The 24,396-nt window shown below is 36.3% G+C and overlaps 1 long non-coding RNA gene across 1 annotated transcript; it reads left to right on the plus strand.

Moving 5' to 3' along the window:
- Positions 1–1,082: 1,082 nt before the first annotated feature.
- LOC126945956 (uncharacterized) lies at positions 1,083–24,136 on the plus strand. Its single transcript, XR_007722561.1, has 3 exons — positions 1,083–1,225; positions 16,688–16,767; positions 22,790–24,136. It is a non-coding gene; the product is annotated as an uncharacterized LOC126945956 (long non-coding RNA).
- The last annotated feature ends 260 nt before the right edge of the window (positions 24,137–24,396 follow it).

The raw sequence follows: 24,396 nt of genomic DNA on the forward strand, positions 1-24,396 counted from the left end.
CAGAGTCTCTCTCTGTTGCACAAACCAGAGTTCAGTGATCTCGGGTCACTGCAATCTTCACCTGCTGGGTTCCAGCGATTCTCCTGCCTCAGCCTTCCGAGTAGTTGGGATTACAGGTACACACCACCATGGGCAGCTAAATTTTGTATTTTTAGTTGAGACAAAGTTTCACCATGTTGGCCAGGCTGTTCTTGAACTCCTGACCTCAAGTGATCCTCCTGCCTCTGCCTCCCAAAGTGCTGGGATTACAGGCATGAGCCACCATGCCTGGCCATCATTCTTTTTATGGCTGAGTAGTACTACATTGTGTATAAGTACCACATTTTCTGTATCCACTTATCTGTTGAAGGGCACAAGTTTTCTTTCTAAATCTTGGCTGTTGTGAAGAGTGCTGCAACAAACATGGGAGTGAAGAAATCTCTTGGATTTTTTCTGATTTCAATTCTGATTTCAATTTTTTTTAGGTATATATCAAGCAGTGGAACTGCTGGATGATATGGTAGCTCTATTTTTAGTTTTTGGAGGAACCTTCAAACTATTCGTCATAGTTGTTTTACAAATTTACATTCCCACCAACAACGTATGAGGGTTCTCTTTTCTCCACATCCTCTCCAGCATTTGTTATTGCCTGTGTTTTGAATAAAAGCCATTTTGACTGGGATGAGATCGTTTCTCTTATTGTAGTCTTGATTTGCATTTCTCTGATGAACAATGATCTTGAGTGCCTTTTCATATGTCAGTTTGCCATTTGTATGTTGCATTTTCAGAAATGTCTACTGAAATATTTTGCCCATTGATAAATCAGATCGTGAGATTTTTTTTCCTATATAGTTGTTTGAGCTCCTTATATATTCTGGTTGTTAATTCCTGGTCAGATAGGTAGTTTTCAAATATTTTCCTATTCTGTGGGTTGCCTCTTCACTTTATTGATTGTTTTCTTTGCTGTGCAGATACTTTTTAACTTGATGTGATCCCATTTGTCCATGTTTGCTTTGGTTGGCTATGCTTGTGGGGTATTACTCAATAATTTTCCGCCCAGACCAATGTCCTAGAAAGGTGGCTTTTTGTAGGAGTTTCATAGTTTGAGGTCTTACATTTAAGTCCTTAATGCATTTTGATTTGGTTTTCGTATATGGCAAGAGATGTAAGTCAAGTTCTTTTTTTCTGCATATGTATATCCAGTTTTCCCAGGACCATTTATTGAAGTGATAGTCCTTTCTCCAATGTAAGTTCTTGGCACTTTTGTTTAAAATGAGTCTACTGTTGATGTATGGATTTGTTTCTGGGTTCTCTATTTTGTTCCATTGGTCTATGTGTCTGTTTTAATGTCAGTATAGTGCTGTTTTGGTTACTGTAGCTCTGTAGTATAATTTCAAGTCAGGTAACGTGATTTCTCCTTTATTCTTTTTTACTAAGGATAGCTTTGGCTATTCTTGATCCTTTGTGGCTCCATATAAATTTCAGGATTGTTTCTTCTGTTTCTGTGGGGAGTGCCATTGATATTTTTGTAGGGATTGCATTGAATCTGTAGATAACTTTGGGTAGTATAGACATTTTAACAATATTGATTCTTCCATTATATGAACATAAAATGAGTTTCCATTTCTTTAGGTCCTTTTAAATTATTTCATCGGTGTCTAATAGTTTTCATTGTAGAGATCTTTCACTTCTTTAGTTAATTCCTAGGTATTTAATTTTATTTGTGGCTACTGTAAATGGAATTATTTTTTAAATTTCTTTTTCAGATTGTTCACTATTGGCATATAGAAACGCTACTAAATTTTGTATGTTGATCTTGTTTCCTCAACTTCACTGAATTTATCAGTTGTAATAGTTTTTTTGCTGAAGTCTTTAGGTTTTTCCAAATATAAGATTATATCCTCTACAAACAAAGATAATTTGACTGTTTCCATTTGAATGTGGATGTCCCTTATTTCTTTTTCTTGTCTATTTGTTCTATCTAGGACTTCTGTTACTATGCTGAGTTGCTGAGTGACAGTGGTAATTGTTAGTATTCTTGTCATGTTCTAAATCTTAGAGGAAAGGGTTTCAGGTTTTCCCCATTTAGTATGATACCATGTGCAGGTCTGTCACATATGGCTTTTATTTTGTTCAGGTATGTTTCTTCTATACCCATTTTTTCAGGGTTTTATCATGAAGGGACTTTGACTTTTATCAGATGATTTTTCAGCATCATTTGAAGTGATCATATGGTGTTTGTCCTTTATTCTTTTGATATGATGTATCATATTAATTGATTTGCATATGTTGAAGCATTCTTGCATCCGAAGATAAATCCTGCTTGGTCATGATGAACGATATTTTGAATACACTGTTGAATTCTGTTTGCTAGTATTTTGTTGAGGATCTGTATCAGTATTCATCAGAGATATGGGCCTATAGTTTTTATATTTTTTTGACATGTCGTTGTTTGATTTTGGTCTCTGGGTAATTATGGCCATTTAGCATGAGTTTAGAAATATCCCATCATACTTCATTTTTTTGGAAGGGATTAAGTAGGATTGGTATTAGTTCTTTAAATGTTTGGTAGAATTCAGCAGTGAGTTCATTGGGTCCTAGGCTTTTCTTTACTTGGAAACTTTTTATTACAGCTTCAGTATTGTTACTTCTTATTGGTCTGTTCAGGGTTTGGATTTTTTCCTGGTTCAATTTTGGTAGGTTTTATCTATGTAGGAATTTTGCACTTCCTCCAGATTTTTCCATTTTTTGGCATATAGTTGCTCATAGTAGTCACTAACAATTTTTCTTACTTCTAAAGTATCAGTTGTAATGTCCTCTTTTCCATCCCTAATTTTATTTATGTGTTTCTTCTCTAATTTCCTTAGTTAGTCTGGCTATAGGTTTGTCAACTGTGTTTAACTTTTTTAAAAAAATAGCTTTTTCTTTCATTAATCTTTTGTGATTTTTTATTTCAATTTTATTTATTTCTTCTTTGACCTTTATTATTTCTTTTCTTATGCTAGCTTTGGGTTGGTTTGATCTTGTTTTCTAGTTCTTTAAGATGTGTTAAGTGGACATTTAAGAAACCAAATAAAATTAATTAAATGAAATTATTTTAGATCAAGGTATATTTGCAAACAAATATCTTGACTTTAAACACATTACTGTGCTATAGAATTTTGAAACAGAGAGGTTTGACAAACTGTGTTCACAATGCTTACTTGTTCAGTAGAAAAAGCACACTTACGTCCATCCATAGTTTATATTTAACCTATAATTTACATTATATAAAAATAAATTAGATAAAATGTACATTATACTGAAAAATATCAGTGTTCCACTTTATAAGGTCCTGCTTTTTCTGTAAAATGTGCAGTAGGTCAATGGAGAATCTGAAACTTCATTCAAAACTAAATTTTATGTGCAAATTTTTATAAGAAATAGTAAAAGCTAAAAATGCAAATTTATATATCATCTTGAAGGATATAACAATCTGAGATAGTACAAGTTATTTTTAAGTACCTTAAAAACTTTTTATCAAGCTGAGATCAACTATTTCTTGCAGCTACATGACAGCCATTTTGTACCTATAATCACTTTTAATAAATACCAAGAAAGTTTACTGCATATTATACACAAGAAAATCAGATGGAATTGAGATTGCTTTTATAATTTATTGCTCAGATTAACTACACATTCAGAAACTCACAGCATTTCTTATAGTGAATTTAGAATCAATTTGTCCACGTAATAGGATGCATATTATTGTGATGGGTTTTTATTGTTTTTGCAACAATTTTGGATTGAATTTCCAGTTCTGACATGTTATTTGGAATTGTCTAGAAAAGAAAACGTTAGAAAATATTAAAACCAAATGTTGTTTGTAGCAAGATAGAAATTAAGATAATATTGTTACAAAAATCATAAATATAAGAGGACTGTGATCCAAACTGAAACTTTATTGTTATACCGACTGCTAGAACGCCACACTATTGGTAAAGAGAATAAAGTACACTATTGAATTAACTAAAATACCAATAGAAAATAAAGTCAGATAACACTAATATTTATTTTTAAACGTTATAAAATGCAGCTCAGTATGTCTTCTTGGTGTGAACTCTATCAATTTATTGTAGATAAATTCTCACATGAAAAAGACCAATCCTTTTAAAATAATATACTCTTTCTTAACGTTATTTATCCCAACTTTTTAATGCACAAGAAATAAAGCTTTGTGATATTTTCTCTCTGTATATATTCTAGTAGCATCATCAGTTAAAGGACATACATAAAACATTTATTTGGCCTAAAAAGTTAAAGGAATTCAAATGTATTCATGGTCATACAGTTTCAAGCTATATCTATTCTTATAAAAAAAATTCTTAGATAGTTGATTAGAATTGTTCATTAAGGCAAATGTTTCTTTCACTTGGATTTCAATCACAATATTTTTATCTATGAAAAAGTTGTATGTGTAGATTCTGGGAAGACGACAGCATGATAATCTAGTTCATCCATCTCTCTGTATCCCTGCATGAAACAGAACAAGTAAGTAGCAAACTAAAAAGTGATAGACTGTCTTCTGAAATGAAGGAGTGAAGAGCATGTCAAACTTTTCTCCCAACAAGAAATTATTTAACTGGATACAATTATCTTAAAAATAATTTTAAAATCTCTGGCATTTTCCTAAGGGCATATAGCAAGAGAGAAAACATTAATTCAGAAAAAAAAACTACTGATTTGTGTAAGAATATTGAGAGTCTATGGCCTTTGAGCTGTAACCTGTTTGATTATCATAACTTCTTCTGCTTAAATCTGTGTTATGGAAGTTCTACTCCAGAAGATGTGGCAGGGATCAGAAGGCTGCCTGCTTCCCTCCCCCCCACCCAACTCAGCCATGTGTTTCAGAATTCTACTTCAGTCAAATGTGACATAGAGGTCCTGGTGTCTCTTCTGTCACTTGTAACATAGAAGGTCTTTCCCAGGTGCAGCAAGCTGAGATTACTGGAACTATAACAGTCCTGCCCAAAGTTTCTCATTGAGTAGAGGCTCTACCCAAGGAGAGAGAGGAGAGAAGACCAATTGTTATTCCTGATTTCCCTACCATACCCACTCACAGAGTAGGGGTTTCACTCTTAGAAAAGTGAGCCACTATCTCTACACTTAGTTATTGTGTAATGGCCATGGGTAGAAGTAAGTCAGAAATGAAGGCCTCAAAGATGAAAATCCCTCCAGCTCTTCCTGAGGCAACTAGCTCTATTTGGAACACAGCTTGGAGAATTTCATACCTAAGGACATTGTTGATCATGAGGGAGATCTTGAAGAAGATAAATTAACGGAAAACTTCTAAATCCATGAAGCAAGCAGCAACAATGAAAAGAGAAGAACAATCAGAAGTTATACCTGATGTAAATGACGAGTTGATGTGTGCTGACGAGTTGATGGGTGCAGCACAGCAACATGGCACAAGTATACATATGTAACAAACCTGCACGTTATGCACATGTACCCTAGAACTTAAAGTATAATAATAATAATTAAAAAAAAGAAGTTTAACAGAGGGAACCAACAAAACGGACACACAAGAACAGTACTACGGGGTCCGTAGTCAACACCTGGTCCAGCATTTTGCACACACAAAGCTTTAGCTGCTCAGGAACAATGAAAGCAGGATATAAGACAGAATGGAAATTGTTACTCAAGTTACAAACAGACCTGTGAAACCAGGGATGGAGACCTCACAGGCAAAAAGGGCTCAAATACAACCTCTGACAAAATACTGGTTGAATAATGAGCTACTCTGACTAAGGGATAACACCAAAAATGCCAGGTTTAAAAAAATAGTACCAGTCATACTGTTAGCCCTGGTGAATCCATATGGGACTTGAGCAACTCGATTCTTGCCTCCTCACAGGAAATAATTCAGTCAAGGGCCATAAGGCAGAAAGACCAAGGCAAGTTTTGAGCAGGAAGGAGAGTTTATTAAAAAGTTTTAGAGAGAGAATGAAAGAAAGTAAAGTACACTTGGAAGAGGGACAACTGAGCAACTTGAGAGATCCAACTGTCTGTTCAGCCTTTGACTTGGGGTTTTATACATTGGCATGGTTCTGGGGTTTGTGTCTCTCCTTTCTTGATTTTTCCTTGGAAAAGGATGTCTACATGTGCAGTGACCTGCCACTCCTTGGGAGAGACTGCATGCTCACAGTGTTTACTGAAGTTGTACACATGCTCATTTGAGGTGTATTTTCCCTTACCAGTCAAGCGTTTCTAGAGGAAGGTCATATACTAGTTAAAGTCTGCCATTTTGCCTTTTACTCTGAATGTTCAAGCCTACTCACCCAACTCCTGAGATCTTACTGGGAAGCTGCTGATCACCAGTTTCAGGCATTTTCTATCTATTGGAAGACTGCCTTTCCCTGGCACCAGCTGTGACCAATTATTGTTTTAGCAAGACAGTTTAACAACCACTTGACTATCACGTGATTGTCCCCTGACATTCCTGTGGGAGCCCTCTTCTGCCCTGCTCTTGTTTATCTACCTACTCTAACATTTCCCTCTCAAGAGTCCAAGACCCAATTCTTTGGGAAAATGGATGAAGATCTGCCTTCTATAGCTGCTTCCTGCTGACAGAGGGGCAGTGGTGGTTGTTCTGTGGGTCTTGGCCTTTTGGTAGCAGTCAGGGCAGGCTGGATCTGTAGGTTAGTGACAGTGGTATCCAGCTGGGTCCAATAAAGAAAAGGGAATGATTTTGCCTCTGTTGTATTCTACTGATGGGCAGTCTAGGGGTCCTTTGTAGAGGGATGACTCTTGAATATTGAAGAGACAGTATACCTCATGGAGGATGATCTGGATTGGGTAGCCTAAAGACAAAAGGAGACAAATCAGGTTATTCGATTTAGGAGTCATGGACCAAAAAGAACAAAAGTAAGAGAATAACAAGTGGCCATAAAAAAGGAAGAGCCCAGAAGAACCATTCCCAGATTCCTTCTTAGTTTAACCAACCCTGAGAGGCTTGTTCCCATAAACTGGAGACGTGATTTAGGAGTTGTCTGATGTTGTTTTGTACTTTTTCCAATGTATTTATCCAAAAGAAACATATTTCATCTAAGGCTAAACAAATTTCTCCCTGTGCTGCTGTGGACATATCTAGTTCTTGACAATTTTGGAGAACTACAGCTGCTAAAGAGTCAATTTGATCTTGCATGGTTGTTAAAGTTTTAGCCCTAGTGTCAATGTTATTGGCTATTTCCTTTGAGAGTAGGCTATAGGTCAAGGAGGGTTTGTGATTCCAGCAAATATATTTCCTTCATCAGCTATAATGCAGAGTCCCATGAGAAGGGCAATTAATTTGCTATCTCCCCTCACCCTGGCAAAATAGAATGCCTGTAGTTTCATACTAGAAAAGAGAGATTGCCAGTTACTATAAATATGTTAGGCAATACATAGCCTATCATACAAGTTTCAGTTCAGTTAGTAGAAGACATTGTTGAATTGGCCACAAGTAGAGATGGCTCCTCATGTTTTAAGATGAGTAGACATGTCAAAATGCAGTAAAAGTCTGACTCTTTCCAGCATAGCTAGGAGACATGGCTAACTCCATATGTGCTCAGGTCTTACTTAAAAATTAATGGCTTTAAAGCCAGCAAGTTGTACAGTTATTAAGAGTCACAGTAGGAATTTATGACTTCAAAGTATTCAGTAGACTTAATAACCTTTAAAATTGTATAACATTTTAAAATAAATTTTCTTTCACAATTGTTTTATGACTTACATAGACCAACTACAATGTGCTTAGACTTTCTGACTTGTCCTAAACATCCCTCTTTTTAAAATAGTCGTTGTACTTTAGGACAAGTATTTATCATACAAAATTTTTTATATAAAATATATTTTCTTTATAATCTGCCTTACTGAAAACAATGATTTACCTTTATACCCTTTTAATTAGACAAAAGTAATTTTCCTTCTGTTTGAAAGTACAGTTTTTACTACATGTTTTTGTGTGAGTCCTGTGAATGAGAAGATAAAGAGATTATCCACATACTGTAGAAGTTATTCCCCTACAGAGATTGCTTGGTTAGATTGCTTTCTAGGGCTTGTCTGAATAAGTGTGGGTTATTTCTAAAACCCTTGAGGTGGGACTGTCCAGTTTGAGGTTATTAGTTAAAGATTTAGGTAGTGTTTCCAGGAGAAATAGGGCAAAAAATCCTATTTTCCAGGAGAGGAAAAGATGAATTGAGAGGTTGGGTAAATATTAAGCAGGCACCCATTCCCAAAGGATGTGGGGTATTTAGACATTACCAGGGACTGATTAGTGTCTGTCCCTTCAGTGAACCAACAGAGAGGGGAAAGTTTAGAGGTCATCTGAGCTGGTCATGTAAAAACAAGTATAAATCTCATGGAATATCCACAAGAGAGCCTGTCCTCTTCCAGGCAAACAAAGCAAGAGCCACATGTGCACAAATAACAAACAGTGAGTGTGTGTTTAAGGCAGAGAAGGAAGTTGTGTGGCATGCAAGATGAAAGCAGAGAAAAGCAAACTTGCTCCTGAGGTGTACAGTCTGGTGGGTGCACAAGGCCATTTCAGAATACACACAGAGAAAACAGGAGTGGAGATTGTGCAGGGATTTGGAAAAGAGCCAATTTTAGATGAAAAAGCAGAGGAAACCCCAGACATTGCACAATTTTAGGCTTTAGTGCTACCACTATCACCAGCCTTCCTATCCAGGGGGGCCATTAGTGTCTCAGGTCTACATGGTGCAGACTCCGAGCTTCTTCCCACCCCCGCAAACCACCCATCAGGGTCAGCTGAGAGATCAGCTGGGAAAACCAGAGTCACTGTGGCTGAAATAAATAGTTCTGGGGTTTGTTAGTAAGTAGGGCAGTGAAAGAGGAGCAGAAAACTGTGTATGGAGGGTTGAACACTTCCAGCTAAACAAGGTGAGGTGCAGAAGTGTCTTACCATTAGGGAATGTATCCATGTATCCCAGTCACAAGGCACCAAAGTATGTTAGCAGCAGCGAATTTCTATGGATCTACAGCAACTTGATTATTGCCTCCTCGAAGGAAATAATTCACATGAGGGGCATAAGGCAGAGTGAGAGACCAAGGCAAGTTTTGAGCAGGAGTGAGAGTTTATTAAAAAGTTTTAGAGAACAAAAGGGAAGTACACTTGGAAGAGGGCCAAGCAGGCAACTTGAAAGATCTAAGTGCTCTGTTCAGCCTGTGACCTGGGGTTTTACACACTGGTGTGGTTTAGAGTTTGCATTTCTCCTCCCTCAATTTTTCCTTGGGGTGGGTTTTCTGCATGTGTGGTGGCCAGCCAGCACTTGAGAGGAGTCGTATGCACAGCGTGTTTGCTGAAGTTGTGTGCACGCTCATTTTAGGTGTTTTTTTTCTTACCAGTTAAGTGTTCCTATAGGAAGGTCATATATCAGTCGAACTCCACCATTTTGCCTCTTAGTGTGCGTGCCTGAGCCTATTTTCCCAATTCCCAAGATCTTATCAGGAAGCTGTTGATCACCAGCTTCAGACTTTTTTTTTATCTATTCAGAAACTGCCTTTCCCTGGCATCAACTGTGACCAATTCTTATTTTAGAGAGAGAGTTTAAGAACCATGACTATCACCTAGTGGTCATCTGACATTTCTGGTGGGGGGTGGTGCCCTCTCCTGCTCTGCTCATGGCTGGCTAGTTACTCTAAAAATATCAATGATTACAAAAGACTGTGTTCATTTCTAAGAATATGCTATCACAAGAACAATACAAGAGGGAAAATTTAATCTAGTTTCTGGATGAACATACGGAAACATATAAACTCATAAAACTACAATGCAGCCACATACATATATCTAACAGTGGAGAATGAAAATGTAACTGGCTAAGAGTGCTAAAGAACAATTTGTGTCCAATAAATGACTAACCTGACATAGAGGTGACCCCTCATTAGCCAGACTAAAAGATCAAAACTAGAAAAAAAAAAAATCTGATTCAGGACAAAGGAGGTTATGTATTGCAGGAAAAACATTCGCACAATCAATTCAGCAAAATCATTAAAAAAATAAATGAAAAACCAACCAACAAACAACAATACCATGACAACATTAACCCTTTAATGTTATAAGTTTTCATGTTGCTACAATATATTATCTAAATTGTCTCTTTTTAAACAAAAAATTTTGAGACAGGCTGAGACTGAAAAGTGTGATATATTCCAATGGAGGCGGGGGGAAGCAGGCAAAAGAAACTGTCTGCAAAAGGGGCCAGGTGTCAGATTGTTAAAAGACTTTAAAGTAGTCATTATAAATCTGATATAAGAACTAAAGGAAATAATGCTTAAAGAAGTAAAGGAAGGTATGAAAACAATGTCTTATCAAATAAGTGGTAGAAATAAAAATAATCAATAAAAATTGTTTTTTATTTTATTGTAAATTGACACTTTATAATTGTATATATTTATGGGATAGAAAATGAGGTAATGATTTATGAGTACAATACAAAAAAACTAAATCAAGCTAATTAACATATCTATCACCTCTACTTATGCTTGTGATAAGAACATTTGGAATTTCCTCTTGACACTTTTCAAATGTATAGTATACAATTAGTAACAATACTAATTTTGTTGTGCAATAGATCTCAAAAAACTTATTACTTCTTACTGAGATTTTGTACAGTTTGATCAACATTTTTCCATTTTTCCACTCCCCACCCTCTGTAACCGCTTTTGTACTTTCTATGCTCTATCTATGAGATCAATTGTTTTAGATTCCAAATATAAATGAGAATATGTGGTATTTGTCTTTTTGTCCCTGGCTTACTTAACTTAGTATAATGTTTTTCTCTTTGGTAAAACAAGAAATTAAGCAGAATTAAATTTAAAGGAGTTTAATTGAGCAATGAACGATTAGTGAATAGAACAGCTCCCAGAATCACAGCAGATTCACAAAGACTCCAGTGCAGCCATATGTTGGAAAAAGATTTATAGACAAAAAAAGGAAAATGACACACAGAAATTAGTAATGAGGTACAGAACAGCAGGATTGGTTACAGGTTGGTGTTCACCTCACTTGAACACGGTTTAAACACTCAATAGTGTATGAATGGTGAAAGTACCACTGCTGGGATTGGCCAAGACTCAGCTATTGTTACAGGTACATACTCCTAAGTTAGGCTTTCAATCTTGTCTACCTATTAAGTTAGGTTGCAGTTTGTCCACAAGGACTCTAATATAGACATACGGAGTCCTTCTCAGGCCATATTTAGTTTGCTTTAACAATTTCCCCCTTTTGGTCATTTTCTCAATTTACTGTCCTACCTTAGGGGTATATCAGCTCTCTGGCTTTGTGTCATAATTTTGTTTGAAGAGACCCTGATCACTTTTTTGCTTCCACAAGATATCACACTGGTCCATTACATTAATGAAATTATGCTGATTGGATTCAGTGAGCAAGAAGTAGCAAACACATTGGACTTATTGTTGAGATATTAGCCTGCCAGGGAATGGGAAATAAATCTGACTAAAATTCAAGGACCTTCTACCTCAGTAAAATGTCTAGGGGTCTAATGGTGTCAGGCCTGTCAACATATTTCTTCTAAGGTGAAAGATAAGTTGCTGCATTTGGCCCCTCCTATAACCAAGAAAGAGTCACAATGCCTAGTGGGCCTATTTGGATTTTGGAGGCAACATGTTCACCCCTTGAATGAAGGGGAGGCCTGGTCCCCTTGATGTAGGATCCCACTACACTACTGACAATTTATGCTGTTAATCTTTTGCCAACCTTTCCACAGGGACACCTCTGGCCTTTTACCACGGTAACTGTGAATTGGGGAGAGAGAAATGATCAGATATTTCGGGGACTGCTGGACACTGACTCTGAGCTGATGTTGATTCCAGGGGACCCAAAGTGTCATTGTGGTGGTCTTCCAGTTAAAGTAGGGGCTTATGGAGGTCAGGTGTTTTAGCTCAGGGTATTTTAGCTCAGGTCTTAACTTTCAGTGCGTCCAGTGGGTCCCTGGACTCATTGTGTGATGCTTTCCTCAGTGGGAGAATGCATAATTGACACAGACATTCTTAGCAGCTGGTGGAACCCCACCATTGGCTCCTTAAGTGGTAGGGTGAGGGCTATGGTGGCAAAGGCCAAATGGAAGTCATTGGAGCTGCCTCTATCTAGAAAAATAGTAAATCATGAACAATATCACTTCCCTGGAGGGATTGTGGAGATCAGTGCCACTATCAAGGACTTGAAAGGTGCAGGGGTTGTGATTCCCAACACATCCCTGTTCCACAATTCCATTTGGCCTGTGAAGAAGATAGATGGAGCTTGGAGAATGACAGTGGATTACCATAAGCTTAACCAAGGCAAGGACAGGGCTGGGACTCACCCACGGCCTGCTGTAACCTCTCCCTGACTACTGCCTATGTTTTCTCAAGGTCCTGGAGCTCTACAATTAGCAGATGGCAATGCCTGTCATGCCTATGTCCTTCTTTTCAGGGCAGCAATGTCTCCCAGGTCTCTGCTACGTCCAGAAGCACTGTGTGGGTGTCAGGGACTGGAGTAAAAAATCTCATAAGTCTACCTGGTATTATATTGTATTGCAGCTGAATTGGCACTCAAACCACAAGATGCAGTCCTTCTTACACTTCCCTCCTCTTTCCAAAGGCAGAGGAGCCTTGCCCCATAGCCAATGCCATCCCTGGCCATGAAGAACACTGCCAGACTACCATAGATGTATACTTAAGACACCTGGTCTCTGAAGTCAGCTTATGGTGAATGCTGCCTGTCCTTGGAGTCACACTTCAGGGCAGTAGGCTCCCCTCTGGAACAGGGCAGGTCCAGACATGCTATCCAAAAAGCAAGTCCTGGGATCGAGGACCCCAGGAGCCAGCTTGGCTCTCTACCACCCTGTAGTAGTGTTGGTACCTGTGGTGCAAAACAAAGACTCTTAATTTTCCTTCCGCTTTTTTCAAGCAGGAGGAGTTTTGCCCCATAGTCACCACAGCTGGTAATATGCTGGATCTCACCTGAAGCCAGCAAGTCTCAGAGGCTCACCAAGGTTCTTGATATAGTACCTGGGTATCACTGCTGGATTTTCAGGGTCCAAGAGCTCTTCAGATAGCAGGTGATGAACGTTGGCAGGACTGGGTCTTTTACTTCAAGGCAGTGGCCTCCTTTCTGGGTGTGTTTAGAAATGTCATCTGGGAGCTAGACCCTGGAACAAGGGCCTCATGATTCTGATCAGTGCCCCATCCTGCTGCAGATGAGCTGGTATCCAAGACGCAAGACAAAGTCCTCCTCACTCTTCCCTCTCCTCTCTTCAAGCAGAAGAAAGGGGACTGTTGGAGCCATGTGCTGTGCAGCCTGGGGCTATGGGAGGTATAAAGCCAGCACTCCCTTGGCTTCTCCAGCCGGTGGCTCAATATGTCACATGTCTCCCCAGTCAAAGACTTTCAATTTTTTACTCAAGTGTAATATTAGCTATGGGCTTCTCATATATGGCCTTATTTTGGAAGGAATGACACTATAGTAGCAACAAGCACATCTTGTGCACCTATCTTAGTTTCTAATACCGTTCTCCAATAAAAGGATACAAGGATCCTTGGAGAAATGGTTGATTATAAGGGTTGGGACAGGGAAAATATAAGATATTCTTGGAGCATCTTATATTGACAAAAACTAATAACGTGCTCAAAATAAAGAAGGAAAGGAAGGAATTAAGGCAAAAAGAAAATGCAAGAATAAAGTATGTTAAAGTTATAAGGTACCAATTTAAAGAGTTCTTAATTATCAAGCCTGGAGCAATTTATGCAATATAATAGATAACCATAGTATTAGATTTTAATCCAAAGAACAATATAAATATATCTGAGTTCATACTGAAATAAATAATTTATTCAATAAATAAATACATGGCCATTCAAGGAAAACTTTTATTAAAGAGTTCCAAAAAGTTAATGTAGAATGAAAGAGGAAAATAGAAAATCACCATTAGATAACTGCAACAATAAATTCTGTGGGCAAGCTCCATAAATAAATTATAAAATTAGTGGAAGAAACTTTAAGGAGAAACAAGATGTTTGCAGACCCTCCAAGTATTTTCCCTAAAATATTACCAGAAATTACTGGATAATATTAATGTACATCTGTAATATCTTTTACAATTATTTATGCAGTTGATATTGCTTCCCTTCCCTTGAGGGCAAGACAGACATCATGACTCAATTCAAATGAACAGGTTATACAAAAAGAAAAATAGTAACTTTAAAATGGAGAAACTTGGCAAACACTACCTTAAACAATGATCAAGTTTAACACCTTAAATTATAAGCCATGTCACTATAATATAACTCCCTGACACTAGGCACTTAGAAGCATATATCGCTTCTGTGGCATTCTTTCCAATAATGCATAACACCCATCTAATCATGAGGAACCATCAGATGAACTCAAATTTTGGGGCATTCTATAAATATGTGACCAGCACTATTCAAGAATATTAAAATCATGGAAAAATGAGTTTGAGAAACTATCACAGTCAAGAGGAGACTAAACAAACACAATTATTAAATGCAATGTGATATCCTGAATTGAATCATGGAAAATAAAAATTATTTAAAAATCTGATGAAATCTACTTAAGTCTGTAGTTTAGTTAGATGTATTGTACAGATGTTAATTTCTTAGTTTTGGCAAATGTACCATGGTTAAATAAGGTGTTAACATTAGGAGAAGCTGGGTGAAGCATATACAGGAACTCTGTGCTATCCTTAAAACTCTTCTTTAAGTCTAAAATTATGTCAAAATAGTATTTATTTATTTATTTGTTTATTTATTTTTGGGACAGGGTCTCGCTCTGTCATCTAGGCTGGGGAATAGTGGCACAATCTAGCTTACTGCAGACCCAACCTCTCGGATCAAAACAATCCTCTCCCTTCAGTTTTCCGAGTAGCTAGAACTATAAGCACACATCACCACAGTCAGCCAATTTTTAATTTTTGTAGAGATAGTGCCTCACTATATTGACCAGGTTTGTCTCAAACTCCTGAGCTCAAGTGATTCTCCCACTTCTACCTCTGAGAGTGCTGACATTGAGTCATTGCACCCAGCCTCAAAACAAAACAAAACAAAACAAAACAAACAGAAGAAAACAAACTTTTAAAAAAATTAAGGTCTATTGCTTGAGTTTTGTGAACAAAGTCAGGGACAGTAGGCATGAGGAAGACATCAGATTAAAAATAAATGCCAAAGGTAGAATTGGATATGGTCAATTAGATTGGAAATGAGGTGGTATAGAGCTAAACATATGGAATAGTTAAAGATGACTCCAAGGTTTCTGAATTCGGTAGATGAGTTTGCCATTGACTACAAAAGTGAACATGAGTGGAAATGCCATTTGCTTTTTGGTGATACTAAATTAAATTATACTCTGGCTAATTCTTGAAGTCTTTGACGCATTCAAGTGGGAAAGATCACTAAATAATATATGAAGCTGGTGCTAAGTGAGGTTTGGAGAGGTAAAAAACATTTGTAAATTTTCTGTGTAGCGTTCTATAGACAAAACTTTGGAAGTAGGTGAGATTGCTCATTGTGTTTTGGTAACACATTTCTTGAAGCATAGAACCTATGTCTTATATTTTGCTTTTCTCTGAAAATCCCTGTAGAAAAATAATTAAGTTAATTTTCATACAAAAATTAAAAATTATGAATGACATGCTTTTCTACTTAGTGACCAATCTTTCCTTTGTTGATTTGGAGGATTTATGAATAAGTAATTGAAAGTCACAAATTTTTAGATTGTTAATTTTTTTCAGAGTGAATTATTTTCTCTAGCTGTAAGAAACAACAACTCTTGAACTGTCATTATTATTTATCTACTGGAGATAAATTTTAGAATGCAATCCAGTAATATTTCCAAGACCATAATTTTGAAACTCACACTGCAGTCAGGTTGGGAAAAAATAAGCAAAGTCAATTTGCTGCAAAAGTTTTTTATTGGCATGTGGTTTTTAAAAATGTAAACTTTTAAGGGAATTTAGATTAGATCGTTTTGGAGAATGAAAGCTATTTGAAAATTATTGATTTCAATAAAGGTGTATTTCCTTTGGACTTGAAATTTAAAAATAACATTAAACTGTAGAAATTCACATAGAATAGACTTGAAGTGACTTTTAAATTCTCTGGAAGTACATGCAGTAATTTCCTCAAAATCATTCAGAGCTATCAAAACTTCATTGTTCTCTACAGTCTTATGTCCCTTTTAGAAAGTCCACATTTACCTTTTATACCTGAGCCACGATCATTGGCATTTTAAGTGATAATGTCAATAATTGGTATTAGCAGGTCTAGTTTGCTTTATTATTTGAACAGTGTCCTGCAGATTACCTAGTAAAGAAATGAAAAGAGCTAGAAAAGATATATGCTCAGGTCCTTGAGAAAATGTGAATAGACATTCTAAATTGGAAGCTTTCATTTCGTTGTCTGTGCATAGTGAAGATTTTATATGTAACTGTAAGTGTTCATTACAGGTTTTTTTCTTAATAAAATTAGCTCATTAAATCTATATATTAGTCAAATAGAGAACATTCCTTTGTGTTTTAAGAATCTGCATTTTATTCTTCACTTTCTTAAGTCATTTTTTTTTCCTTAATCTTTCAAAATATCTTCAAAATGACTTAAATGCCTTTAAACAATTGGAACCTACAAATAACTTAGGTCTTTTCTTTTGTAGTGTGGTTTGACGTGGTCACCATTACTCTTAATTTCTAAGGAAGAATAGATGATAAAATGTCTGTGTGCTGAAGAAACAAGGTAACGTCTTTCAACATTAATACTTGCATTTAAATAGTTGTAAAATTCATTCATTTATTGAGACAACATTGATTAAGCTTGTGTCAGATATTATGCTAGGCCATGGGGATACAAAGATGAATAAAACCACTTCCTCTCCTCAAAGAATTCGCATGATGGCAGAAGTGGGGGATATGCAAACAAGTAATCAAACACGCAGCTCCAAACATAGAAGAGCTATGATAGATGAACATTCAGAGTGCTTTAAAAACACTGAGAAAGGAACAATCAATCTGTCTCCTTTCCACAGAGTAGACATATGAGCTGAGACTTGACAAATAATTAGGAGTTCACTGGTGGGCATGGGACACTGTAAAAAGAACTCTGAAAAAGTCATTCCAGTTACAGAAAATGTAGAGATAGGGAATAAAAACACATGGAAAGGAGATTAAAATTGCTAATGCTTAGGTTTTCATCATCAGTCTTCCTATTACTATTCCTATGACTACTGTGATCATAAAATATTACTATCAGAAGTAGTTAGTAGCAAGGCTTACATTTATTCAGCATCTACTATGTACAAAGCACTCTCCTTTTTTTGAGACACAGTCTCACTCTGTTTCCAGGCTGGAGTGCAGTGGAGCCATCTCCGCTCAGTGCAAACTCCTCCTCCCGTGATCAAGTGATTCTCCTACCTCAGGCTCCTGAGTAGCTGGGATTACAGGCATGTGTCACCACGCCCAGCAATTTTTTGTATTTCTAGTAGAGACGGGGTTTCACAGTGTTAGCCAGGATGGTCTCGATCTCCTGACCTCGTGATCCGCCTGCCTCGGCCTCCCAAAGTGCTGGGATTACAGATGTGAGCCATCATGCCCGGCCTACAAAGCGTTCTTCTAAGCACCTTTACTCATATATTTAAACACTTGCAATAACTCTTTTAGACAGATTCTAAAGTTTGTCAAATTTATAGATGAAGAAATTGATGCATCCAGATATAAGAAACACAATGAAAGGCATTTAGCTAGTAAATGGCAGGATTTATATAATAACAGGCAGTTTGCATTTGAGCCATGTTATAAACTACTTAGCTATGCTTATATTATACAAATATGACATGAAGAAAGATAAAAACAAAGTATGGTAATAACTCACTGCTGCTCATTTTTACTAACCTGCAAAATATGTCTTTCCATGAACTAACAAGATTGTGAATTCATCAAGTCAAGGAGCAATATATAATTTCAGTACGTTTCCCATTCTGTGGGACATGCAAAGAAATACTATATAGAATGGCACTCTGTTCAGGGAGTCTGTAGGTCTATACTCTAGTTGAGGAAACAAAATAATTTGAAAAATTAAATGTTGAACTCTACTGGCCATGAATGAATATTCTAGAAGACAAAAGAAAGGGAGCATCAGGGGGTACAATAATAGCCAAATCAGTTTTCCTGATGAATGGGGTAGGATTGTAGAAAGACATGAGAATAAGTAAAACAAGGCATTCTAATGAGGAAAGACACAAAAGCAGACACCAGGATGCCATATGTGAGAGACAGAGGGGAGCTTGGTCTGCTGAAATATGTACTGCAGGAAAGTTCAAGACTAAGCATAAGTAGAAAGATCTTGGGTATTTAAGGTTCTTGATAGCTTTGGCATGGTACAGCAAACAATGTAAGAGTTGTTGTGAATGTGCAAGTAATTACCATGATGAAATAGGTTTTTTCTTTTTCTGAAAAATATGATGTGTGCTTTTTTGAAATAGGGAAAAAATACTAGAGTCAGGAAGACTTGTATATTTGAGACATTTCTTGAGTAGCATGCCATTATGCTTATCCTTGGATCACCTAAATCAGAGCACACAGATGATCACTAATATACAGATTCAAGTTGCCTAAATTGACTGAGTCTGAATCCTTTGAACAAGGTCCAGGCATCAGATTTTTAACAAATATCTCGGGTAATTCTGACGTGGCAGCCAGTTATTCTAGTATATCCTTACAATGCTGTTTTGGAATTTCTTATAAAATCAGCTCATAGACATTTTAAAAAATAACCTTGGTGACTATTAATTATCACTCAGAGAATAGAAAGAGGGAGAGCAGATAGCAAGTCCAGTACATTATCTCTGTTTCACATAACATTTAAGTGGCAGGCACTTTTTGCGTCATTGATGTATTCCCTGCATATTGAGCTGAATTTGCCTTTTTATTTACAGTAGTTTCATTCTTCTTTTATTATATCCCTTTTGACTTGGTTCATTTAGATTTTCTCCAAAGTAAGTGTTTTGTTTTGCTTTAATTAAAACCATTAATTATCAACTGAATTTGGCACTTCCAAATACTATATGTGAAAAGAAAAGTAATCAAAACTCCATTACTGATGTTTTGAGTAGTTAGTGCAGTTCTACTGAGAAAGGTCTTTTATTGACCACTGGGTATTCTGAACCCTGCCTTTACAAATATGTCAATGACCAGTTCTCAGATTAAACACACAGTAAATATTGAACAAAGTATAAAACTGAGTAATCAAAATTAGCTAATAATGGTATAATAATTGTATAATTGAATGCATTAATATATCAATCTGGAAAACATGCTTTGCAAATCTACTCTCTGTTACGTTACTGGTAAGTGCTATAATATTAGTTTTGTGAGGTGAATTGCAGTCATTTGCTTCCTAAATTAGGTCTTTTTTTTGAAATTGTATTATATTACATTTATTGTATTATAACCAGTAAATTAAAATAAAAACTGGACAACACTCTATTGGGAAAAAAGATTTTCTGCATGTTACATATAAATCTGGATTTATGATTAATCTTCTAATTCACCACGTGTAATAATTGTTTAAATATGTTGTCAAATAAAAATAAAAATAGATTTACTAGGACTATATGCAAAGTATATATTACATCAATGATTAAACTCCCCACCATTTTGTGTTGGGCAGCATTTATTTCCCACATAACTCCATGTAGTAGGTATAAGAAATATTATTTTTACCATTTGACCCATGAGAAAACAGCCAACAAAAGGCAATTTGCCTAAAGTTTCAGAATAAGTTAAGGAAAAGGTGGAATTCAAACCTATGTTTCTCGACACAATACAATATTTTTGAAACTAAACCTTGCTACTTTCAGAAAATTAGAGTATTTTATAGTAGTTTACAGTTTTACTAAGTAGGAAGTTGAGTCACTGGGTGATTGACAAAGTGAATATAAACATAGACAAAGTTAATACTTCACACTATAACCGGAAACTTCACATATTATGTCCTCCAAACACACATTTTTTTCCTTTTCTTTTCTTTTTTGTTTTCTGAGACAAGGTCTTGGTCTGTTTAACAGGCTGGAGTGCAGTTGTGTGATCACAGCTCACTGGTGCCTCAACCTCCCTGGGCTCATGTGATCTTTCTGCCTCAGCCTCCAAAGTGGCTGGGACTACAGGCATGTGCTGTCATGTCTTGCTAATTTTTGTATTTTTTGTAGAGATGGGGTTTCACCATGTTGCCCAGGCTGGTCTTGAACTCCTGGACTCAAATGATCTGCATGTCTCAGACTCCCAAAGAGCTGGGATTACAAGTGTGAGCCATCACACCTGGCTCCAAACACACAATTTAATTAAATACCATCAGGCTAAATAAATGCCCACATGACATATTTTATGCAATTGAAAAATACTGGCTATTTTTTTACTATGTGCCAGGTACAGTGTAAAGAACTGATAAAAAAAAAAAAAAAAGTGGTTAAAATGCAGCCTTTGTGCCCTTAAGAAGTTCACAGTAGAATGGTCATTCAAATAAATAAGTCATGATACACTACAATAGAGGCAATGGCAGGAACCAGTATGAAAAAGAGACAGAAGGGAAGAGAGAGTGGTGAGCACTGCTGAAATTAGAAAAGTCTCTGGAGATATAATAACTTCTGTGATAAATATTGATAAGTAAGAGAATCAAAATTTAAAAAATGGCTATATGAAGTAATTTTGGTTTGCAAATCATTTTCACAAAAAAATCCTGAATAAACAAAATGAAAATAAACAGAATCATATACAATAATCACACTTTCTCACCTGTATTTATTCTACTATAGCTAACATCTAAGTTACCTTAGTTGTTATATAGGCAACACTCATTTTGGAAACAATAGTGGAGAGCCCACTGGGTAATTCTGAGCTTGGTCTAAGATCGCTTGCCCTTGGATAATTCTTCTACTCAGGATTCTATCTCATTGACCTTGGAAATGATAACACAGGGAGTGCAGAGAACTCTCTTCTACACTGAACGTTGTGCATAAATTCAGATCTTTTATTTCTCTTATCAGCACTCCAGGCACAAACAAACAGTACAATGGATGGCAAATATGGACTATGTATTCAAATATTAACACAGAGAAAATCTGATGTTCTGATTTTTTTGAGAATTTGGTAGATTAAAAATAATGGGTGTATATTTTCTGAAGCTAACAAACAGTTGTATGGATCATAATTGCTTACTGAGAGATTATATACTTTCCACCTGACTGTGTCATACATTTTGATTCCCAGCTTGGTCCTTGCAGGCATTGGGTTTCCATATTAAATACAAAAGCTTTCTCTGTATTCCTCTCTTCCTCATTAAGTCTCAAATTTCACCAAATTATAAATACCTTACTACTTTTGGCATGGCCAATTATGTGCATTTCTACTCCGCCCCAATAGGTATTTAGAAACTCATAGCTCCCCAGAGCCAAGGTCTAAATATTTGCACCACATCTGTTTGTGTTCCATAGACTATTGAAGTCTAATGTCACTTCCAAGACTATTCCCAGGCTCCTGAGAATCTGAGTGTTTCTAGCATTCTCTCCAGAAGACAAAAACACTAAAAATCAGGTTATTTATATACTATGGCTAAGGGCCACAGTGTTTTATCAGCAATCTTTTTGTTACTTTTATAAAAACAATTTCTACTTTTTAGTGGCTTGCATGGAGCTTGAGAAAATAGAAATTTATGTTTGATTTGGAGTGAGTTTGTAGAGAAAGAAATAAAGAAAAACTGATAAGAAGGATAACAAATCTGTGGCATCAAAAATACTGACAAAAGTGAACTTTGAACTAGAGTTTGTAAGAGTTTTTAAAAGAAAAACTTTAGCCAAATTAAATTAAAAGTGTTTCATGGAGCAAAGAATGATTCATGAGTCAAGCAGTCTGCCGAGCCAGAGTAGGCTCAGAGACACTAGTATAGCCATGTGGTGGAAGATTTATGGACAGGAAAAGGAGAGTGACATACAGAAAGTGAAAGTGAGGTACAGAATTAACCAGATTGGTTACAGCTCAGTATTCACCTTATTTGAACAGTGTTTAAACAGTTGACCACCTTTGATTGACCAAAATTTGGTGATTGGCACAAGAGTAGGCCACAGTATGTTTACAACACTATTTAGGTTATAGTTCATGATGAACAGAGAAACCTTTTAGGCTGAACTTAAAATATGTAAGAAGGTATCTTTAAGCTAAACTTGATTTAACAATCCCCCCTCTTGGTTATCCTAGCAATTTTGAAAGATTGACCAAAATTTTATTCATTGACATCACCATCACCATCATAAATGTACTTATTTGGTCTTTAAACTCACTGGGAAATAGCAGAACAGTGGGATTTGTAAGGTGAGAAGAAGGATTTCCCGTTATTTTACGTAAAGGTTAGAGTAGAGGGTACCCCCTTATGCTGGAATGTCCTGTTTACAGGAGAAAAAAACAAAACCTGATCTGTTCTAGGATCTATATGTTTCCTTAAAGTCCTAGCTTGATTATGACACATTTAGCACAAGTTACTGCCTTTTGGTTTGGTCTGGTCTATTGTGGCCTAGTGCATTAGCTCAGTCCAAAAAATAGCTTACCATAATTTGTTTCAAATCTCCCCTCTTCTGGCCAGGTTCTCACTTAGGTGAGAGCGTGACCAAAACTTAGGGCCTTAGCGCCACTCTCAGTTACCATCATTTTTGGTTGCCTGTCTCAGCACATCATTTACAGGTTATGGTGCACTCATGATCACACATTTCTTTCAGCTCTTGTCATTCCAGTTGAAGAGAGACAATTTGACATTCTAGAGATGGCTTCATGAAAACACTTAAAACTTTGAGAGAATACCATGCACCAGAGAGACTACTATTATGATTATCAGGACAACGATACCAAGAGTTTGGAGTATGCTCCTTAACCATGATCCCCGTAAATCAAACCAACTGAAATCAAATAAAGACTGGGCTAGACAAAGAGTTTACTTACTTTAATTAAGTTAAAGTAGTAACTTTGTTAGTTTCTTTGTTAGTTTCCTACAACTGAATATCTATAATATCCAGTATGATGTGTTATTATATGGGAAACAAGAAGTGCCAGAAGCTGCACAGATATTTCTCTGCTTAGCCAGTAATTAATCTAGAGCAATTCTATAGCATAACTTTCACAAGATAATTTAAAGTCTGTTGTGTAACCACAGTCTTTACAGTAGAATTTGCAGTAGAGCTTATCATGAGAAAGACATTTGTAATCATTTGCCTTATTTACTTCAAACCATGGAAGAAAAGGACCATAAAAATGATGCCCTTCTAGAAAAGTGAAAAACTCATGGCAATGTTATTTTTAACCCATGACATAGGTTAAGAGTAGCAGACCAATGTTCTGTTTCTGATGGATTATGAGGCAACATAGGTACCATTACAATTTCTCATCTTCATCTGTCAAAGCATAAGGTTAGGCACACGTAAGTCTGGCTGCAAAAGGTTTCACAAGTAAAAGTTTACCCCGTGAGTGCACATAACAGACCCCCTTTTTACTTCTATTGTTCACAGAGGCATAAGTGATGCAAAAAAAATGGAAAAATAAGAGTTGCATCATAGTACAGAAGTCTTGATCCATGATCTTAGCAAAAACTGTGCACTTCAAGGATATAATCTTTTTCTGGGAGGAACTTCCCTGGTTCTCTTTACCTAAAGGTTTGCAATAAGTGTGCAGTTCTAGAGTGAGGAGGGAACCTTCTGAGTTGTGAGATTGTGAACCCAAGGTTCAAGATTCTGAAGTTTTTCTGCAGTGTGAATGGCAAGGATAGTCTTTCTCTGATGTTCTCAGAAGATGCAGTCTTCGGGTTCTAGATTGTGAACGGGTTAATTGTCCTCAGTCAGTAAATCGTGAAAAGCTTTCTTTACCTGTGAAAATACACTGTGGCATAATGAGCTAGTGTTATAACATCAAGCCTCTTGCATTGGAAAGCTTTTATAGAATCAGAAAATATGCATTTAAATGACAATTGAATGAAATCCCTCTATTAATGTTTAAATGATCCATCAAGTAGCAGAATGTACCTGAAATTTTGATTGATTTTTCAGGAATGAGGGTTTGACAAAGCAAACATTAGTCATAAACTATTTTAGCAATTATATATATTTCAAATCATCACCTCATTTATTCCAAATCATGAATATATACATGTGTGTATATGTGTGTGTATATATATACATACATATACACGTGTATATATGTATATACATATACAAAAGAGTTTAAAGATAACCAATTAAATTCTAGAAAGGTGTATTTTAGTTCAACAGGGTGTCCTTTTTAACTTAGTTACTGTTTCTTAGCTAAAATTGCTGAATTCAGGGAAATGGGTGGAGTC

Source organism: Macaca thibetana, chromosome X (assembly GCF_024542745.1).
Source record: "Macaca thibetana thibetana isolate TM-01 chromosome X, ASM2454274v1, whole genome shotgun sequence".
NCBI lineage: Eukaryota > Metazoa > Chordata > Mammalia > Primates > Cercopithecidae > Macaca > Macaca thibetana.